The 19217-nt window shown below is 42.0% G+C and overlaps 1 protein-coding gene across 2 annotated transcripts in view; it reads right to left on the bottom strand.

Moving 5' to 3' along the window:
* PACRG (parkin coregulated) overlaps positions 1-19217 on the bottom strand; it is a 535538-nt gene that overhangs the window by 72765 nt on the left and 443556 nt on the right. The window contains exon 1 of one of the 2 annotated variants that reach the window (XR_008199900.1): positions 9553-9705. The exons of the other annotated variant lie outside the window; for it this stretch is intronic. The gene's annotated coding sequence lies outside the window, so the exon portion shown is untranslated. Of the gene's footprint in view, positions 1-9552; positions 9706-19217 lie in introns of those variants that run through there. 2 annotated transcript variants of the gene reach the window in all.

The following is a 19217-nucleotide window of genomic DNA, read 5'->3' as shown; positions in this document are numbered from 1 at the left end:
ATTTGCCATGAAGTGATGGGACTGGATGCCATGATCTTTGTTTTCTGAATGTTGAGCTTTAAGCCAACTTTTTCACTCTCCTCTTTCACTTTCATCAAGAGGCTTTTCAGCTCCTCTTCACTTTCTGCCATAAGGGTGGTGTCATCTGCATATCTGAGGTTATTGATATTTCTCCCAGCAATCTTGATTCCAGCTTGTGTTTCTTCCAGTCCAGCGTTTCTCATGATGTACTCTGCATAAAAGTTTAATAAGCAGGGTGACAATATACAGCCTTGATGGACTCCTTTTCCTATTTGGAACCAGTCTGTTGTTCCATGTCCAGTTCTAACTGTTGCTTCCTGACCTGCATACAGATTTCTCAAGAGGCAGGTCAGGTGGTCTGGTATTCCCATCTCTTTTAGAATTTTCCAAGTTTATTGTGATCCACACAGTCAAAGGCTTTGGCATAGTCAATAAAGCAGAAATAGATGTTTTTCTGGAACTCTCTTGCTTTTTCCATGATCCAGCAGATGTTGGCAATTTGATCTCTGGTTCCTCTGCCTTTTCTAAAACCAGCTTGAACATCTGCAAGTTCATGGATCACGTATTGCTGAAGCCTGGCTTGGAGAATTTTGAGCATTACTTTACTAGCATGTGAGATGAGTGCAATTGTGCAGTAGTTTGAGCATTCTTTGGCATTGCCTTTCTTTGGAATTGGAATGAAAACTGACCTTTTCCAGTCCTGTGGCCACTGCTGAGTGTTCCAAACTTGCTGGCATATTGAGTGCAGCACTTTCACAGCATCATCTTTCAGGATTTGAAAGAGCTCAACTGGAATTCCATCACCTCCACTAGCTTTGTTTGTAGTGATGCTTTCTAAGGCCCATTTGACTTCACTTTCCAAGATGTCTTCATGTTCTTAGGATTCTCCAAATCGAATATGCCTCCCAATCACAAAAGGATCTCACCAGCAGCACCCATCTTTTGAAAAGTATTTAGAACAACCCTTTCAGGCTAGGAGATTTATTTTCAGAATAGGCTGAAAACTTAATGGACCCCAGCCTGAACAGGCAACAATCCCTGTGAATAAATCCACTGTGGTACCTCCTTGGTGGGAGTGGAATTTGTTCCTGACAAGGTTCATCTCTGTGTGTGGTGGTTATCACTCTCCTGGGGCCTCTGAATGCCTAGACAGCTGGTGCAGAACCAGAGAGTGCCTCTTTAGGTTTATCTAACTGTGTCCTTAACTGTTCACAAGTGAACTAAAGATACTTCGTTGATTAACTTGCCTGAACTTCCATCATTGATTTAGAGAGGACCTACCGGGAGTTTACAAAGAGTCTGACACAACTGAGCGACTGAACAACGGGAATGACTAGGAGGCATTCATGATTCGGGGTTTTCTTCCTCTGATGATCTAAATGAGAATGTGATCAAGGAACTTCTCTTGAACTCTTATAAAGACTGTAGAATCCGCTGCTAAGATAACAGCTGCTGAAGAAAAGTCCTTAGATTCTCTGGACAAAGTTGTTCTTGGTAACAGGATAGCTCTTGTCTTTTAGCTGAGCAAAGAGGAGTCTGTGTGTGGCCAACACCACCTGTTACACCTGAGTTAACACTTCTGGGGAAGTTGAAACTCAGTTACATAAAATCACTGAGCAAGGTATCCGGCTAACAAGGATGACTCCTTCAAGGGGGCCTTGGCTTGACTTCTTTGGTTTGATTGGTTTGGGTCTTGGGTTCCATGAGTCTGGTGTGTGCTCCCAACACTGGGGATCACAGTGCTTATAGTCAGAGTAGTTCCCTGGTGCACGGTGTCCTCTCAAAGGTTCACATGTACGTTTGCGTGTTTAATGATCTCCCTATGACTGGTATGCCAAAAGGGAATGAGGAAATTTACCAGCAGAAATGTTGTGAGCCTGAAGTCATGACCTGGGAACACCACAGAGATTCAACAGAAAACCATCATGACCTGTGAATGTCTGTATGTTAGTCACTCAGTCGTGTCCAACTCTTTGCAACCGCATGGACTATAGCCCACCAGGCTCCTCTGCCCATGGGATTCTCCAGGCCAGAACACCAGAGTGGGTTGCCATTTCCCTCTCCTGTGAATAGCACACTGAAAATCAGTAAAATCTGTGAGAGCTACAGAGCAGTTACAGAATTTAAATTTTCTATGGAGAAGCTTAACCGAGAGATGTGATCAAAAGGCGGGGATTGTTAAAAGAGGAAAAGCAGCCCCAAATGGAGTCACCTGTGCTAAGCCTCATCAAGACTTAATTCCTAACCTAACTGTAGTTGCCACTTCTCTCAGGAATATTACCTTTAACCAGTCAACCAAGAACTGCCTGGCCAGCACGGGTGAGGTAATCTGCCCCAGAGACCCCCAACATCCCCCAGAGGAAGGTGATCTTCCCTGGAACAGTCAAGTCTTTGTTAGAGACCTTCTTTTCCTGTGCCCTTCTGCCTACAAAGGCTTTCCTTTTGTATAGGTTCTAGGTAGATGGGACATCATCCAATTTCTAGATTGTTAAATAAAGCCAATAGGATCTTTAAACTTGGTTAAATTTTTTTTTTGATAAGCCTAAAAGCATAATTTAAAAGAAAATCATCTAACAAGTTAATTGTAGGTACATGCATGCCCTTAGGTGTGGCTGTGTAAGACAAGCCCAGCATCTACAAGAACATTCACCAGCTCTGGCAGATTCCTGCTGAAGGCACATCTTGGTGCCAGGCGCACGCTGATTCCCTTTCCTCGTGGAACTGAGGTCCTCACAGTGACTGTGTGTGGCAGTGACAGCTACAGCCAGCTGTGGGGCTGGATGAGATTTGGCTGGTAGGGGCCATCTGTTTAATAAAAAGGCCTTGGCTTCTCAAGGCAGAGTGCAACCAGTGGCACCAACCACGGATACGCTGTGTAAGGGGCAGCCACACCTCGGCACAGAGAAGGTCAGCACACGGTCAGGACCGGGGCTGGTTTTCCTGGGTTAAGTCACCTATTCAGACAAATATTGGCCGGTTATGAAAAGACAACCAAAACACCCCACTTAATCAAGTATGCGCTGTATCAGTAGGGAAAAATACAATGGTTTTCAGAATAAACTATCAACAAAACAATGCTCATTTCAGCTGTAATTTGCAATTCATGATTGAAGCCCATTAAATGTTAGTTTAGTCTCTGAACTCATTTGAACACAAAGGAAGTAATTCCCTGTAATATTTAGAGACATCATCTTCTTCTGGAGTAAAATGAGAAAGTTTTTTTTTTTCCTGCTTGCTGTCTGAAAACATTTCTTGCAATAAATGATACAAGTCAGTAATCTGTTAAGTATTCTAAAGGTGCTGTGGCTTATCCATATTTAATTTTTCTACAGTTACTTTATTAACTGAATCTATTGAGGCCAAAACATATTGAATGAACAATTCTAACTTTCCTTATTTGTAAATGTTTGCTAAATCACAGGAAAATTTGATATTATCACATCTCCCTTCTGTGTCTGATGCTAAAAATACTATTTCTTTGTTTTTTTAAATTAAAACAGACATTTGATATGAAAAAAGATAATTGAGCCCTATAAGTCAAGAGGCAAATGCTACAATGATTACAATCTACAAGTTACCACGTGGTACTTTCCAAATGCATCTGAAAAATACTGAGGAATGAATGGGAAAAAAACGTTGCTCTATTAAGTAATTTGAAAGAAACAGTGACAGAATTTATTTTCCTGGGCTCCAAAATCACTGTGGACGGTGACTGCAGACATTACAGCCACTTGCTCCGTGGAAGGAAACCTATGACAAACCTAGACAATGTACTAAGAAGCAGAGACATCACTTTATTGACAAAGGTCCATATAGTCAAAGCTACGGTCTTCCCAGTAGTCATGTACAATGTGAGAGTTGGACCACAGCTCAGGCTGAGCACTGAAGATCGAGGCTTTTGAACTGTGGTGTCGGAGAAGACTCTTGAGAGTCCCTTGGACTGCATGGAGATCAAACCAGTCAATCCTAAAGGAAATCAACCCTGAATAGTCTTTGGAAGGGCTGATGCTGAAGCTGTGGCTACCTGATGCAAAGAACCGACTCATTGGAAAAGACTGTGATGCTGGGAAAGACTGAAGGCGGGAGGAGAAGGGGACGACAGAGGATGAGATGGTTGGATGGCATCACCAACTCAGTGGGGCTTCTCCGGTGACTCTGACGGTGAAGAGGCTGCCTGCAATGCAGGAGACCCGAGTTTGTTTCTTGGATCAGGAAGATCCCCTGGAGAAGGGAATGGCTACCCACTCCAGTGCTCTTTCCTGGAGAATCTCCATGGACAGAGGAGCCTGGCAGGCCACAGGCCATAGGGTTGCAAAGAATCGGACATGACTGAAGCTACTTAGCATGCACATATACACAATGGCATTAATAAATAGAATAATTATGCTGATAATATATGTTAGTGATTAGCTTTACTGAAAATCATGAGATGATTATCTTTACCTAAAAATGCTGTAAGGAGAAGGAAGATGAAATTTTGACTCAGTAGAGCTCATAAAGCAGGAGAAGAGACCTGTGGCTATGAGTGAACCTAATTTGGTTTTCTGATTTTGATCCTACTTCTTTTGTTGTTTGGGTGAAAACAGTCACAAATTACAGCTCAAAGATGAGTCAAAATCTTTTTTGGAGCTCTGGCTAACATAATTGGTAAAAAAAATTTTTTTTTAATCTCTATAAAACTTGGATAAACCAATTAGGCAGTAACGTTGCTGTTCGCAAGTCAGCTCCGCTTTCGCAGCTCCCCTTGACTCCTTTTCCTGCCGGGTTATTCGCAAGTGCACGTGAAGTTCTAAAGGGGCTGAACGGCACCTGAGGGTCCACGGTTCCCACTCCTCTGTCCCCCCACCCCCGTCTCTGGGCTGATGTGTGGTCTCTAACTTCTACCCACACACTGACCCTGCTTGTTGATTCCTGGCTGGTTGCTGGTTCCTCCCCTCACTCTATTTCAAAAAACATTAACAGCCACCTCAACTCAGGCTGCTCAGCCCCTCAAACCAACTTTACGGTGATTCCCAGCTCTTTCCCCAAATCTGACCAATTCTGGGGGTGACCCCCTGACTGCCCTGGTGTTCTGGCCACGGGCTTGTCTCTCTCTGGGCCTTACCTCACCCAAGAGCCTCTCTTCTAGAGCCACGTCAGGCTGGGAGCCACAGGAGGGAGGTGCCTGGAGCCCGGGACATGTCATTCCCATATGGTGCAGGCCAAATGATCATGGATCACCTGTACACTGCGTGCACACGCACGCACGCGTGCACACACACACACACACACACACACACACACTTTGTTATTGTTCTTAAACGTTGTAATGATGGTAAAGACTATTTTTGTTTCGCTTTGTATTCTAACCTATAATCCTCTCTGGTTTCCTTCATGTGAAAATCTAATAAAGGCTTGAGAAGATAAAATGAGCCTGTGTCACAAATATAACTGTCCAGTTGGATAGTTTATTGATTTGCCCCAATGAGAACATATAAATTTAAATGAAACTTTTGTAATATATTGGTTCAGCACTAGCTCTGCCATCTTTTTTCTTTCTTGATTGAGTTAGTAAAATATACATGGTATGTAAAATCTCTTTGATGACTAGAAAACACGTTTAGAAATATTAAACATCAATTTCTTATGTAACTTCCACTAAGAGTTGAATAAAGGGTGGCAGACAGATACATCAAAGACATTTTTAAGTTGCTTTTCATGAGCAATTAGAGAACATTAAAACGTAATCTAACTTTTGTCAGATTTCAAATAGATGTCATGAGAGGTCTTTCTGGAACACAAGTGCTTGCGTGAGAAAGGAGCCAAAGGAGACGACGATGGAGAAGACCTGTGCTAGCACTGGTGTATCTGCCTATGGTCACCCTCCGGCAGGGGCAGAGCTGGGATTCGGAGCAGCACTGTTGGTTGGTGCTGGTTGGTGCCCTGGACGTCCTAGGTGGCACCACCCACCAAGAGTGCATGGAAGGAATCCTTGGATAAATGAACATGGAGCTCTGGACTGTATGGCTTTTACATCTAAAAAGGCCAGATCTTGTCGGTGCCTAAAATCAAAACAGAAGCTAAAAGGAGAAAAGGAGGTGTTTAGGACACTGAATTTAAATCGAACAGAGAATACAGACTAAAGGCCAGGTTAGAAGCATTATTCTAGTGACAGGATAGAGCCAAAGAAGGGGGGTGGGATCATAAATGTTCTGGTAAGCACTTCACAGGACAGGAAAGGGATGGGTTTTGACAGAAAGGCAACCTGCGGTGTTTGACCCAGCCTCGTTGGTTACCCTGATCTCATTCTGTCTTTACTTACAGACTCCAAATTCAATTCCAAAAGGAGCAGTAAATATTTAATTTATGGATTTTATGGAAGACTTCAGGCGGAGGATGATAGAGTGTTTGTACCTTGAAGAGCCAAAGTTTCCCTCCATTTCTGAAAAAGTATCTCTGCTCTTCAAAAAAGTCCCTCTTCCCATCACAGCTTCTTTTTTCCTTGAGTATCTCACTTAATACAACTCCACCATCACCCAAATCTTCCTCTAACGGTTCCTCCCTGCAGACAGCTCTCTCCAATCCTCCTATCAGTATCCTACCGCCAAACAAAAGCCTAGCAAAAGCTCCTAATTTATTAATAGTCAAATTGGAACCGCCACTGTCTCATGTGTGTGTGTGTGTGTGTGTGTGTGTGTGTGTGTGTGTGTATGTGTTTAAGTGTGTTTGTGGATGTGAGTATAAAAATGGGAAGACAGTGATGACCACTGCACTGTGTGATTTCATCTCATAATGCAGTAAAAAGGATAAAGAGTTGATGGGAGAAACATTTAATGATGGGAGAGACATTTAATTTTAGCAGGTAGAAGAAGCAAGCTGTCCAACTAGGGATTCTTGGCTGTAATTTTGACATATAAGTTTTACACCAGATTCTGGGGAGAGGTTAGTGATCAGATGCTGAAATATAGATCTTGGAGCCCTCTTATAAAGACAGTTCCTGAATCCAAGAGAGCAGGCAAGTGCCTTAAGAAGATTGTAATAAAAGGAGGAAGGCTTACTCCAGCAGGCAGTAAGTATCTGTTGAATGCCAACAGATGCACAGCTGTGTACCAGTCAGATGCTGGATTTTTACAGGACTTCTTTAGGTGAAGGCTAAAAAAGTAACAGTATCTTTTGCATCTCAACCATTATTTTATTTGGTCATCACAGCAACCCAGAGAGAAGATATTACTAGCCTCATTTTACAGATGAGGAAAATATTTTTTTTTAAATAGTGCCTTACTTAAAGTAATTTATCTAGATGATGAGATTTGGATCTGAAAATTTGAAAAGCTTTCTTTCAACTCATTTAATAAACATATTTATCACATGCTCTGTGCTGAACTTCCCAGGTGGCACTAGTGGGAAAGAACCTGCCTGCCAGTGCAGGTAGAGAGAGATGAGAGACTCAGGTTCGGCTCCTGGGTTGGGAAGATCCCTTGGAGGAGGGCTTGGCAGCCCACTCCAGGATTCTTGCCTGGAGCATCCCATGGACAGAGGAGCCTGGTGGGCTACCGTCCATAGGGTCTCAAAGAGTCGGAAATGACCAAAGTGACGTAGCATGCTGTGCTGACCATGAGGTCAGTTGTCAGGGATACAGACACAGACACTATCTCTGCCTTCATGAAACTCACTTTCTTGGAAGAAACAAAAAGGAATCCTACCAGTGATGACACATCAAAAGTGACGTTGAAGTGTGAAATGAGTTAAGGGACGCATAAAGGACAAAGAAGAAAGATTGGTAGAAAGACAGAAGAGACAACAATGGGGGAGCTTTCCCCATGAGGGATTTTCTGGGAAGTCTACATATTCTATAAAAATGAGAAACATTCAGATTAAAGTCAACTGAACTCAAAGAAGAATTGTTCACAGTATAAGAATTAGGACTGAAAATCCTTGAAGGTGGGTGTTGAAGGTGTTTCCTCTTAAGATGCCCAGTGGTACACTGGGATGAAAAGACTTGTTAAGGCCAAAATGACAGCAGAGAAAGTCTATGTCCAATCACTTCTTCCTTCATTATGCCAGCACTTTACAAAGATTTCGTCTCACAGAAACTAGATCTAAATTCCGTTCTGCCCTGGTGTTTAAATTCCTCCCCCCCACCAACCGAAAGTGATACTGTTGTGAGTGGTAGATTCAATCAAACTAATATTGTATTTGTCTCTATGCAAGACGTGAGTTTTGCATTCTGGAGTTGATTGAATTTAATTATTTACTTACTCTCTTACATCAAATTCACCTGTTGAAACATTTTCCTAAACAAATACCTATTTCTGTATGTAGTACACTGGAATAAAAGAGGACGCATGGTGAGTCTGTATCATTTAAAATATAATACATTCTTATATATTAATAGTAGGAATATGAAGATTTTTGGTCATAATTCAATTTGTAGAATAAAATTAATTTCTGATATTAGTCTAAGTAACCAAAAAGGAAGTGCAATTGCAATCTTACATAACAGGTTTGGTACATAACTGCCTTCTGCAGCTGTACTTAATATGTATCCTTTATATAAGTGGTCAATGAAAGGCCCAAGGGATTTTGGCAGCATGTAAAATGCACGTATCCTGCGGCATGAATAAATAACACTGACAAATATTGATATAAATAAAGCATCTTCTCACTGATGTCAAACAGGACCACGGTAGCTGGCAACTACAGTCTTTTCCTAATGACTTGGCTTAGAGTCCCAAGAAAAACATGCAGGAATGACCTATTAAATAGTGTGAGCAATTTTGTGACAGAATTGCTACAAAGAAAGAGTTTTCAAGGGAAAATGGGTTATAAAGTGATTAATTTGTGACCTTACACTAATGTAATTTATGGTGCTTCAATTTCTTTTCATAGGAACTATCTTATGAGAACAGAAATGTGGCTTTTGAGGGTACCTGGGATGACAAAGAGACCAGTCCAACTTACTTTGTCTTAAAAGAACATTGGGTTTTGAATAATGTTACTGATGGCCTTACATTCGTTCTCAACAAAAGTTGAGCATTTTTATTTAGCTCAAGCAAAAGACAAAAGACAAAAAAAGTTAGGTTTTTCCTCTCCAGTTCATCTGGTCAAATTAGCTACACTGGTATAAAATGTTTCTACAGAAAATACTCACTAGACAGAAATCCATTCATGTAAGATAATAGCTATCAAAAAAATTAAACTGCTGTAGACTAGGATACATGGAGTCTGAATATAACTTTAGGAAACAACCATGTGACCAAAAATGAGAGAATCAGACTAAAGAGATGAAGACTAACTCCTCCCCCAGCAAAAACTCACCAATCAACAGACAAAAAAACACTTATCATATATTCAAGGCTGATGAAATTCATCATGCTGACTAATTGAAGGAAAAGTCTACACATTACTGAATCCTCAAACCCTTTCATCTATAATCCACCAATCATTCAATACTTCCTCAAAGACAGCCGGCAAATACCATGCACAGGTTTGCAAGCTCTCATCACCCTCACAGTCGCTAAAGTGGACATTTTCAATTGATCATCGACTCACCTGAGGATGGCCGAAGACTCAGAATCTTGTGCAACACAGCCATACTACCACTCAGTCTAGTTGGAGAACAAGATGAATTTCATTTGCATCCATGGAACTCTCAATCTTCTTCAACCAGTCAGTAGCAAATATTTACAGAGTGCTCAAGAAAGTCTATGCTTAGGAATACATAGACGAGGTTCACCTTAGCTATTTCTGTCACAGAGATTAATTTTCAAGAGGGGAGGGAAGCTAGAAAAGCATAAACGGACATAAATAAATCACAATGACGGATACCTGGAAGACGGTGCCCTCACGATGGAGCCAGGAGGAACGGAGAAGGACAGTGACTTTAAGAAAGCTGGTGGGGTGCGGGGGGTTAACATTTTGATTTGAACAAAAATTTGAAAAAATTAAAATGTGCTTTGGTAGATGGGAGAGTAAGAGTGGTGCCACTGGGAGGTTCTTAAGCCCGGCATTTGTAAAGTTCTCTATGTGGTGGTCTCCCCTTCTCCCCTGGAGGAGGGCATGGCAACCCACTCTGGTACTCTTGCCTGGAGAATCCAATGGACGGAGGAGCCTGGCGGGCTACCATCCACTGGGTCACAAGAGTCGGACACAACTGAGTGACTGAGCACGCATGCTGCGTGCTATATTCCATCATAGTTTCCAAGTATCTGTTAGCCATTATTGTCCTGATAGAGGCAGAGTTACAAATATTTGTAGATAAATAAGTGTTTGAGATCAGTGCTATAACAAGCAACCTTTGGGGAAACAGAAAGTTTGCAGATTTTCCTAAAGCCTTTCCCAAACAATATTTGACGTTAATAAAATACCAAACCAAACTATAAGTTGGCTTGCCAAGGGCAGAATGTCCATGTTAAGGATCCCCTTGGAGGATAGACAAGAAATTCTGAAAAACTAAAAACAAATTTCTGTAATACAGATATTAAAACCTTACGAGACTGAGAACATTTCCCCGAGAGAAATACGCAAGAGGAAGTGAACAATATTGCTGATAACTTCTCTTTGGTTGGGGTACACACTGACTTTTAGGCTTGCTCTTTCCTTGCTGCTTTATGGATCCTGACACAGAGGACAAACAAAATGGAATGGCAGTAAGGAAACCCCTTCTTGAAGAAGAAGCATCTCGAGGAATTTGGGAGTAGACATTTCATACTGTAGAAGTAAGAGGACCATACTCTTGAGGCACCAATTCTCTAATCGCAAAACTACCCTCTCTTACTCATATGATATCTTATGGCTATAACGTATCTTCAGGGAAGGTAGCAACGTACAATAGGGGAATTAGGAAATTATTTTAATTGAGCCTCTGTTCCCAGTAGGTTATATTATGCTTTATTAATGGAATGTACTCTTATACGCTTTAAGAGTATCATAGAATATAACCTGTAAAAGGGAAGATATAGGTGTTTGGTATATTACAGAGCAACGGGCGACGTAGTGCTTCTAAAATGCTCAGATCATGCCAGAAACATCCATTCCACCCTCTTACCTCCTGTTAAGATGGAGCAGGTGAGCCCTTTCTAACCTCAAGCAACGTCTTCCAATTATTACCATGCACCTGTAGCCCTGGCCTCCGCCTCCTCATGGGCATCATCCGATGGATTATTTCCTTTCTCTTTTGTTTATTCAGCTTTGTGGAACTGTTATCTTTTTCATTTTAACTTGGTAATATCTTTTCATTCTAAAACAAGGAACAAATGTCTCCCTGTACCTAAAGTTTTACCAAGCCTTGACCCCACTGTATCCTCTTCTCAGGCTAGTTTTTTGAAGGAGTTGCCTACACTGGCTCTCTTCACAGCTCACTTTCTTTCCACATTGTAATCTGGCTTCTGTCCTCCCTTTCTATGAAAACTGCTGTCCCCAAGAGCAAGAATTGTTGCTCACGTCAATGGACGTTTTTCAGTCTTTATCTTACTTTGCCTCCAGGAGAAAATTATGACCATCCCCTCATTCTTTAAACACATTTCCCCTTGGCGTCCATAGAGCAAACTCGCCCGGTTCCTCTCCTGCTTCTCTGGCTGTCTTGGTCTCCTCTGTGTCCCCTGTCCCTTAAATGCTGGTATCACTCAGGACTGAACCCTAGACTTCACTTCCCCCCTCGCTCATGGCAACTTACGGACCATCTCTTCCATTACCAACTCCAGGAAAATGCTACAAACCAAGACTTTTAAATCCATTATTTCCTACCAAGCATGAAAAAAATTGGGTCCCAGAATCCAAAGTCCAATTATTTAGGGAACATTTCCATTCGAATGAATATGATTCCATGTGACACAATGGACTGTAGCCTGCCAGGCTCCTCTGTCCATGGGATTTTCCAGGCAAGAACACTGGAGCAGTTTGCCATTTCCTTCTCCAGGGGATCTTACTGACCCAGGCATCAAACCTGGGCCTCCCACACTGCAGGGCAGACTCTAACATCTGAGCCCTGGTGGCTCAGCTAGTAAAGAATCCACCTGCAATGTGGGAGACTTGGGTTTGATCCCTGGGCTGAGAAGATTCCCGTGGAGAAGGGAAAAGCTACCCAACTCCAGTATTCTGGCCTGGAGAATTCCATGGACTGCACAGTCCATGGGGTGGCAAAGAGTGGGACTGAGCGAATTTCACTTTCACTTCCGTTCAGATGTTCCTTGGATGGTGAAGTCTTCCTGAATGAAAAGTGCAACTTACTGTTTCTCTCTCCTACTAACTTGCTTCCCATCCCATGTTTGCCACTTCAGAATTCTGCTTTCATCTTCAACCCCCTGCTTTCACTCTCACACAATTCTCTATTATTAAGATGTGTCCTTTATATTTCTTAAATATTTTTCAAAGATTCCCTAGAGGACGACTGCCCTGGCCTATGCTTAGTCACCTGACCTTGGGGCATGCCCTTCTCATGGGTCTGTTGTGTGTGTTGAATGCAGCCTCAATCAGCAGAGGTTGCCTGTGAGAGGAGAGCCACCATGAATGAGTCTGTGCAAGGAAGTGTCCGGCTTCAAGAAGTCTGCACAGGAGAGAGTTCGTTCCATTTGTTCCAAATAATTCGCTCTCCATTTCAGTGTATACTGCCCAGGAGCCGCCTGCATGTGCAGTGTTTTATTGGAGGTGGCTCAGTGGTAAAGAATCTGCCTGCGATGCAGGAGATGTAGGAGACGCGGGTTCGATCCCTGGGTCGGGAAGATCCCCTGGGGGAGGGCATGGTAACCCACCCCAGTATTCCTGCCTGGAGCATCCCATGGACAGAGAAGCCTGGCGGGCTATGGTCCATGGGATGGCAAAGAGTCGGACATGGCTAAAGCGACTGAGGACACAAACACGCAGCATTATGTAACACCAGCTGTATGCCATCTCCAACAGAGTGGACTGAAGACTTGCTCTCAGCGTCCTTGGGCTGGGCTGTGGCCAGTCTTGCAGCCAGTGGTCTAGGGAGGCCCTTGCATGTATAAGGTCTTAGCTTAGAGAGGGAGAATGGGTTTTGTCCTATAGCCGACTCTGACAATTGCCAAATGATTCTGAAAGGCCCCCATCTCATGGTAAGGGGCCATGACTGACCAACGGTATATCTGCCAAGGGTACAGGGGGACACGACAATATGCTAGAGAAACAGGGGGTCATCTCTCTGCCCACCCCCCTCCTTGGTACAGGTTCCTCTGAGCAAGAACTGTGGCAAGGGCAGAGAGCTTGTTTCACTTGTTGAGAGACAAATTTCTCCCAAGTCCTCTTAAGTCTGGCTATGTCTATTGTTTTCTCTTTGTTCTCTCCTGCCAGCACTCCAGTCTTCAGATTGATCTAAGGAGCACAGAAAAAAATAGGTGTGGGCAGTTTTGAGCAGGGAAGAAGAGGCAGAAGTTAAAACAAAAAAAAACAATTATAAAGGAGGGTAATTGAGTCATGCAGTTGAATGCCAGTCCTGTGGAGGGATGAAGTGAGTCAAGGATTACTAGTCTCTTCCAGCTAAACTTTCTGAAGTCATGTTTTTTACTGAGTTCAACAGATTAAATTGAAAAGGATTCATAGTTGTCATGACCTGTGAAGCAGCTAATAAATCTGTGTCCGAGTGTGTCATCAGTGCAGGGGGTAAAAGGCATGCAAAAATGTGGTCATAACAGTAGGGTGACTCTTCTGCATTTTGTACAGGAGCCGACTGGCTGCTGCTGTCTGGGGGTGTGGTCAGGCGGAACGGTAAGAAAACGCCGCGGGCTGTGACACCCTCTGTGCTGTGAGCATGCTCACTGGTATGACTGTGAGCCCTTAACGGGACAGGACACAGGTGAGCCGCTGAGGGAAAGGGATGAAAAGAGCAGCAAGAGGCAACTGTGGAGAAGCAACTTATGGACAGAGCGGGGCAGGAAGAGAATCTGCCCCGTGTTTTCCGGTCTGCTTCCGGTGTGCTCACGTTGGTTTCCTCAACCCCCCTTGCCAGCAGCCATGGGGGCAACGATGGCAGCCCTTGTCTGGGGGCTCCATTTCCGGGGCTAGGGGGAGAATCTTGCCTTTACGTGGGTCTTCTCGGCTGTGCCTACATGTTACAGAATCTTTTCCTCCCCGCACCCTGATTACCTACCACGTTCCTATTTCCCAGACTTCTCTCATGGACTACTTTTCCTGACAAAGGGGTGTTCCTTCTCTCTCCAAATACCACCTTTCAGAGTCTAATTCAAAGCAGAGGTACCCCAGGAAGCTTCTTCTGACAACTTAAGGATACGGTAAGTTAGGGTGTGGGGTTTTTTCTCCTAGAAATCTTACTCTACTTGTGACAACTTAGCATTCAGTTATACACCATCCTGTATCCTTTCCTTATTTCTCCAGTCATGTTTTAGGGAGTTTTTAAGGTGAATACCTCTTTGGTTCTCCCAGCAACAAGCAGACATGTAGATTCTTGTAAGTTCTCCATGAATACTTGTGGGTGATGCACAGGAGGACTAGTATTAATTTCCTAATACAAAGAACACAGTTGTCTGTATTGCTATGTGAAAGTGAAAGTGAAGTTGCTCAGTCGTGTCTGACTCTTTGCGACCCCGTGGACTGTAGCCCACCAGGCTCCTCCATCCATGGGATTCTCCAGGCAAGAATACTGGAGTGGGTTGCCATTTCCTTCTCCAGGGGATCTTCCCGACCCAGGCATTGAACCCAGGTCTCCTGCATTGCAGGCAGACGCTTTAATCTTAGTGTTGCTATGGAGAAGTTAAAAATTAGTTATTAAATGCTTTGTATGGAAATATAAAAGACCCCAAATGACCATAACAATATTGAGAAAGAAGAACAAAGTTGGAGGTATTATGCACTTTGATTTCAAACTATACTACAGACTATACTACAATAATCAAAACAGTATGGTGCTGGCACAACAAAGCAGACACGCAGGCCGAAAGAAGAGAATGGAGAGCCCAGAAAGAAACCTACGCTTATATGGTTAATCTACACAAAGGAGATCCGAACATACAGCGGGGAAAAGACAGCTTCCTCCATTAATGGTGTTAGGAAAATGGGAGAGCTACATGGAAAAAAAATTAAACTGAACTACTTTCTGACACCATATACAGAATAAGCTCAAAATGGGTTAAAGACTTAAATATAAAACCTGAAACCAAAAAACTCCTAGAAGAAACCATAAGCAGTATGCTGTTTGCCATAGGCTTACCAATATATATATTGATCTGTCTCCTAAGGCAAGCAAAACAAAAGCAAAACTAAATAAATAGGACTACATCAAACAAAGCTTTTGCGCAGTGAAAAAAACTATCAAAAAAACAAAAAGGCAGCCTACTGAATGGGAGACGATATTTGCAAACAATATATCCAGTAAGGGGTTAATATCCAAAATATATTATGAATATAAGGTATGCAATTCAACACAAAAACTCCAAAAAAAACTTGATTAAAAATAGGCAGAAGACTTGAATAGACATTTTCCCAAAGAAATATAAATGGCCAACAGACAGATGAAAAAGTGGTCAACCATCAGGGAAATGCAAATCAAAACCACAATGAGGTATCACCTCACACCTGTCAGAATAGTTACCATCAAAAAGACAACAGCTAAAGAGCACTGATGAAGAGGTGGAGAAAAAGGAGCCCTTATGCACTGCTAGTAGGAATGTAAACTGATGTATCGGCTATGGAAAACAATATGCAGTTTCCTCAAAAAATTAAAAATAAAACTGGCATATGACCCACCAATTTAACCTCTGGATAGTCAACCAAGGAAAACAAAAATATTAACTTGAAAATATATATGTACTTTAATGCTCATTGCAGTATTAATTATAATAGCAAAGATATGGAAGCAACAAGATGTGGTATATATATACGTATACATATATACGTGTGTGTATATATATATGTATACAGTGGAATAATACTCAGACATAAGAAAAAAATGAAATCTTGGCACTTGTGACAACATGGATGGATCTAGGGGGTATTACAAGTTAAAGAAGAGAGATAGAGAAGGACAAATACCATATGATCTCATGTACATGTGGAGCCTCAAAAATAACAACAAACAATAGCCAAAATGAAAACAGACTAAACAGACTCATAGATACAGAGAACAAACAGATGATTATCAGAACGAAGGGCTTGGATTGGTGGGTGAAATAAGTAAAGGGGATTAAGAGGTGAAAACCTCCAATTACAAAATAAATAAGCCTGGGTATGTAATATACAGACTAAGGAATATGGTCAGTAAGATTATAATAACTTTGTATAGGGACAGATGGCTGCTAGACTTCTCCTGATGATCATTGCATAATGTATGCAAATGTCAAACCACTATGTAATACATCTGAAACTAACATAACTACACCTGTTTAAGAATAAGTCATGAGATAGGGGACTTCCCTTTCAGTTAAGACTTCACCTTCCAATGCAGGGGGTGCAGATTCAAACCCTAGTCAGGGAGCTAAGACCCACATGCCTCCCGACCAAAAAAATCAAAACATGAAACAGAAGCAGTATTGTAACAAATTCAATAAAGACTTTGAAAATGGTCCACACACAAAGGTGAAAGTGAAAGTCACTCAGTTGTGTCTGACTCTTTGCAACCCCGTGGACTATACAGTCCATGGAATTCTCTAGGCCAGAGTACTGGAGTGGGCAGCCTTTCCCTTCTCCAGGGCATCTTCCCAACCCAGGGATCGAACCCAGGTCTCCCACATTGCAGGCAGATTCTTTACCAGCTCAGCCACAAGGGAAGCCCAAGAATACTGGAGTGGGCAGCCTATCCCTTCTCCAGCAGATCTTCCCAACCCAGGAATTGAAGGGGGGGTTTCCTGCATTGTAGGTGGATTCTTTACCAACTGAGCTATCAGGGAAGCCCTCCACACACAAAAAATCTTTTTAAAAAGTCATGAAATTAATTAAAAAGAAAAATTATGGTATTTGACTATTAACAAGGTACTGGTGCTGAGGCTTTAGCAACTTAAACCTAAAAGTCTGGGGTAAAGTCCACAGATGATTCCTTAATAGATCATAAAATGATGATTCTGGCAAGCAAACTGTGAGGTGATATCTGAGTGCTCCGAGAAGCAGAAGAATTTGTATTTCAAAAGGGGGCTGAGATCTAAAATTTAGCACTTTTAGTATAGTGAGATTTAACATCTGAATAAACAAAATGCTAAATGAAGAGTCAACTTTCTCAGAATAAGTCATCTCCTTTCCTCTTGTTTACATTCCAGGAAGAAAATGAATTAGCCATTAGGAGAACTTATTTCAGACAGTGCTTAAAAGTTTTGAAATGCATGAATAGATATTAAATTTCAAGGTATACAGAATGAAAAAAATGAATAGATTCCATGGCCCATATGTTTTATTTAGCTTGACTATGTGGATCACAACAAACTGTAGAAAATTCTTAAAAAGATGGGAATACCAGACCACTTTATTTGCCTCTTGGGAAACCTGTATGCAGGTCAAGAAGCAACAGTTAGAACAGGGCATGGTGCAACTGACTGGTTCAAAACTGGAAAAAGAGTACATCAAAGCTGTATATTGTCACCCTGCTTATTTAACTTATATGCAGGGCACCTCATGCAAAATGCCAGGCTGGATAAAGCACAGCTGGAATCAAGATTGCTGGGAGAAATATCAATAACCTCAGATATGCAGATGACACCACCTTTATGGCAGATAGCGAAGAGGAGCTAGAGAGCCTATTGGTGAAAGTGAAAGAGGAGAGCGAAAAAGCTGACTTAAAACTCAACATTCAAAAACTAAGATTGTGGCATCTGGTCCCATCACTTCATGGCAAATAGATGGGGAAAGAATGGAAACAGTGACAGACTTCATTTTCTTGGGCTCCAAAATCACTGCAGGCATGAAATCAAAAGATGCTTGCTCCCTGGAGGAAAAGCTATGACAAACTTATCGTATTAAAACGCAGAGACATTACTTTGCCAACAAAGGTCTGTCTAGTCAAAGCTATGATTTTTCCTGTAGTCATGTACAATGTGAGAGTTGGACCATAAAGAAAGCTGAGCAATGAAGACTTGATGCTTTTGAACTGTGGTTTTGGAGAAGACTCTTGAGAGTCCCTTGGACTGCAAGGAGGTCAAGCCAGTCAATCTTAAAAGGAGATCAACCCTAATATTCATTGGAAGGACTGATGCTGAGGCTGAAGCTCCAATACTTTGGCCAGCTGATGTGAAGAGCCAACTCAATGGAAAAGACTCTGATGCTGAGAAAGATAGAAGGCAGGAGGAGAAGGGGGTCACAGAGGACGAGATGGTTGGATGGTCATGACTCAATGGACATGAGTTTGAGCAGATTCTGGGAGATGGTAAAGGACAGGGAAGCCTGGCATGCTACAGTCCATGGAGTCTCAAAGAGTTGGATATGGCTTAGTGACTGAACAACAATTGTTATTTTCAGCAACATAGATGGACCTAGAAGTTATTGTATTAAGTGAAGTAAGTCAGGCAGAGAAAGAGAAATATATGATATCTTATGTGTAGAACCTAAAAGATGATATAAATGAACTTATTTACGAAACAGAAACAGAAATGACTCTGTGACCCACAGTCATACGAAACAAGCCATGGTTACCAAACGGGAGATGGGGTGGGGGAGGGGTAAACTAGGAGTTTGGGATAACAGATATAAACTACTATATATAGAACAAACAGCAAGGTCCTCCTGGAGGACCAGGGATACACGCACGTATTTATAACTGAATCATTTTGCTGTACATGACACGGTAAATCATCCATACTTCAATAACAACAATCATCCTCTGGGCTCAGGCACTTAGCCTACTCTTTGATTACACAAGTCCTATGAGCTTTCACTTGAAGAATTTATTACTAGGAGAACTAGTCAGATTCTGGGGTGGACACGGGCTTATGTTGAAACCATTTAGGGACAGCTTTAAAAAAATTCATTTTATTTTAAACTGATATACACATTAGAAACAGTAAACAACTCTCTCTCTCTCTCTCTCTCTCTCTCTCTCTCTATGTGTATATATATATATATATATATATATATATATATATATATATACATATATTTAAAAAGCATTCCTTTTGCTTATATTTCTAAACTTTATATTCATGCTCGCTTTGACGTTCGGTGTGTTTTTTCACTATTGCAGCCTCATTGGAAAAGACTTTGATGCTGGGAGGGACTGGAGGCAGGAGGAGAAGGGGATGCCAGAGAATGAGATGGCTGGGTGGCAT

This window comes from Budorcas taxicolor, chromosome 9 (genome assembly GCF_023091745.1).
Source record: "Budorcas taxicolor isolate Tak-1 chromosome 9, Takin1.1, whole genome shotgun sequence".
Classification (NCBI taxonomy): Eukaryota; Metazoa; Chordata; class Mammalia; order Artiodactyla; family Bovidae; genus Budorcas; species Budorcas taxicolor.
The sequence above is the reverse complement of the archived record's forward strand: the minus strand, read 5'-3'. Positions and strand labels throughout refer to the sequence as shown.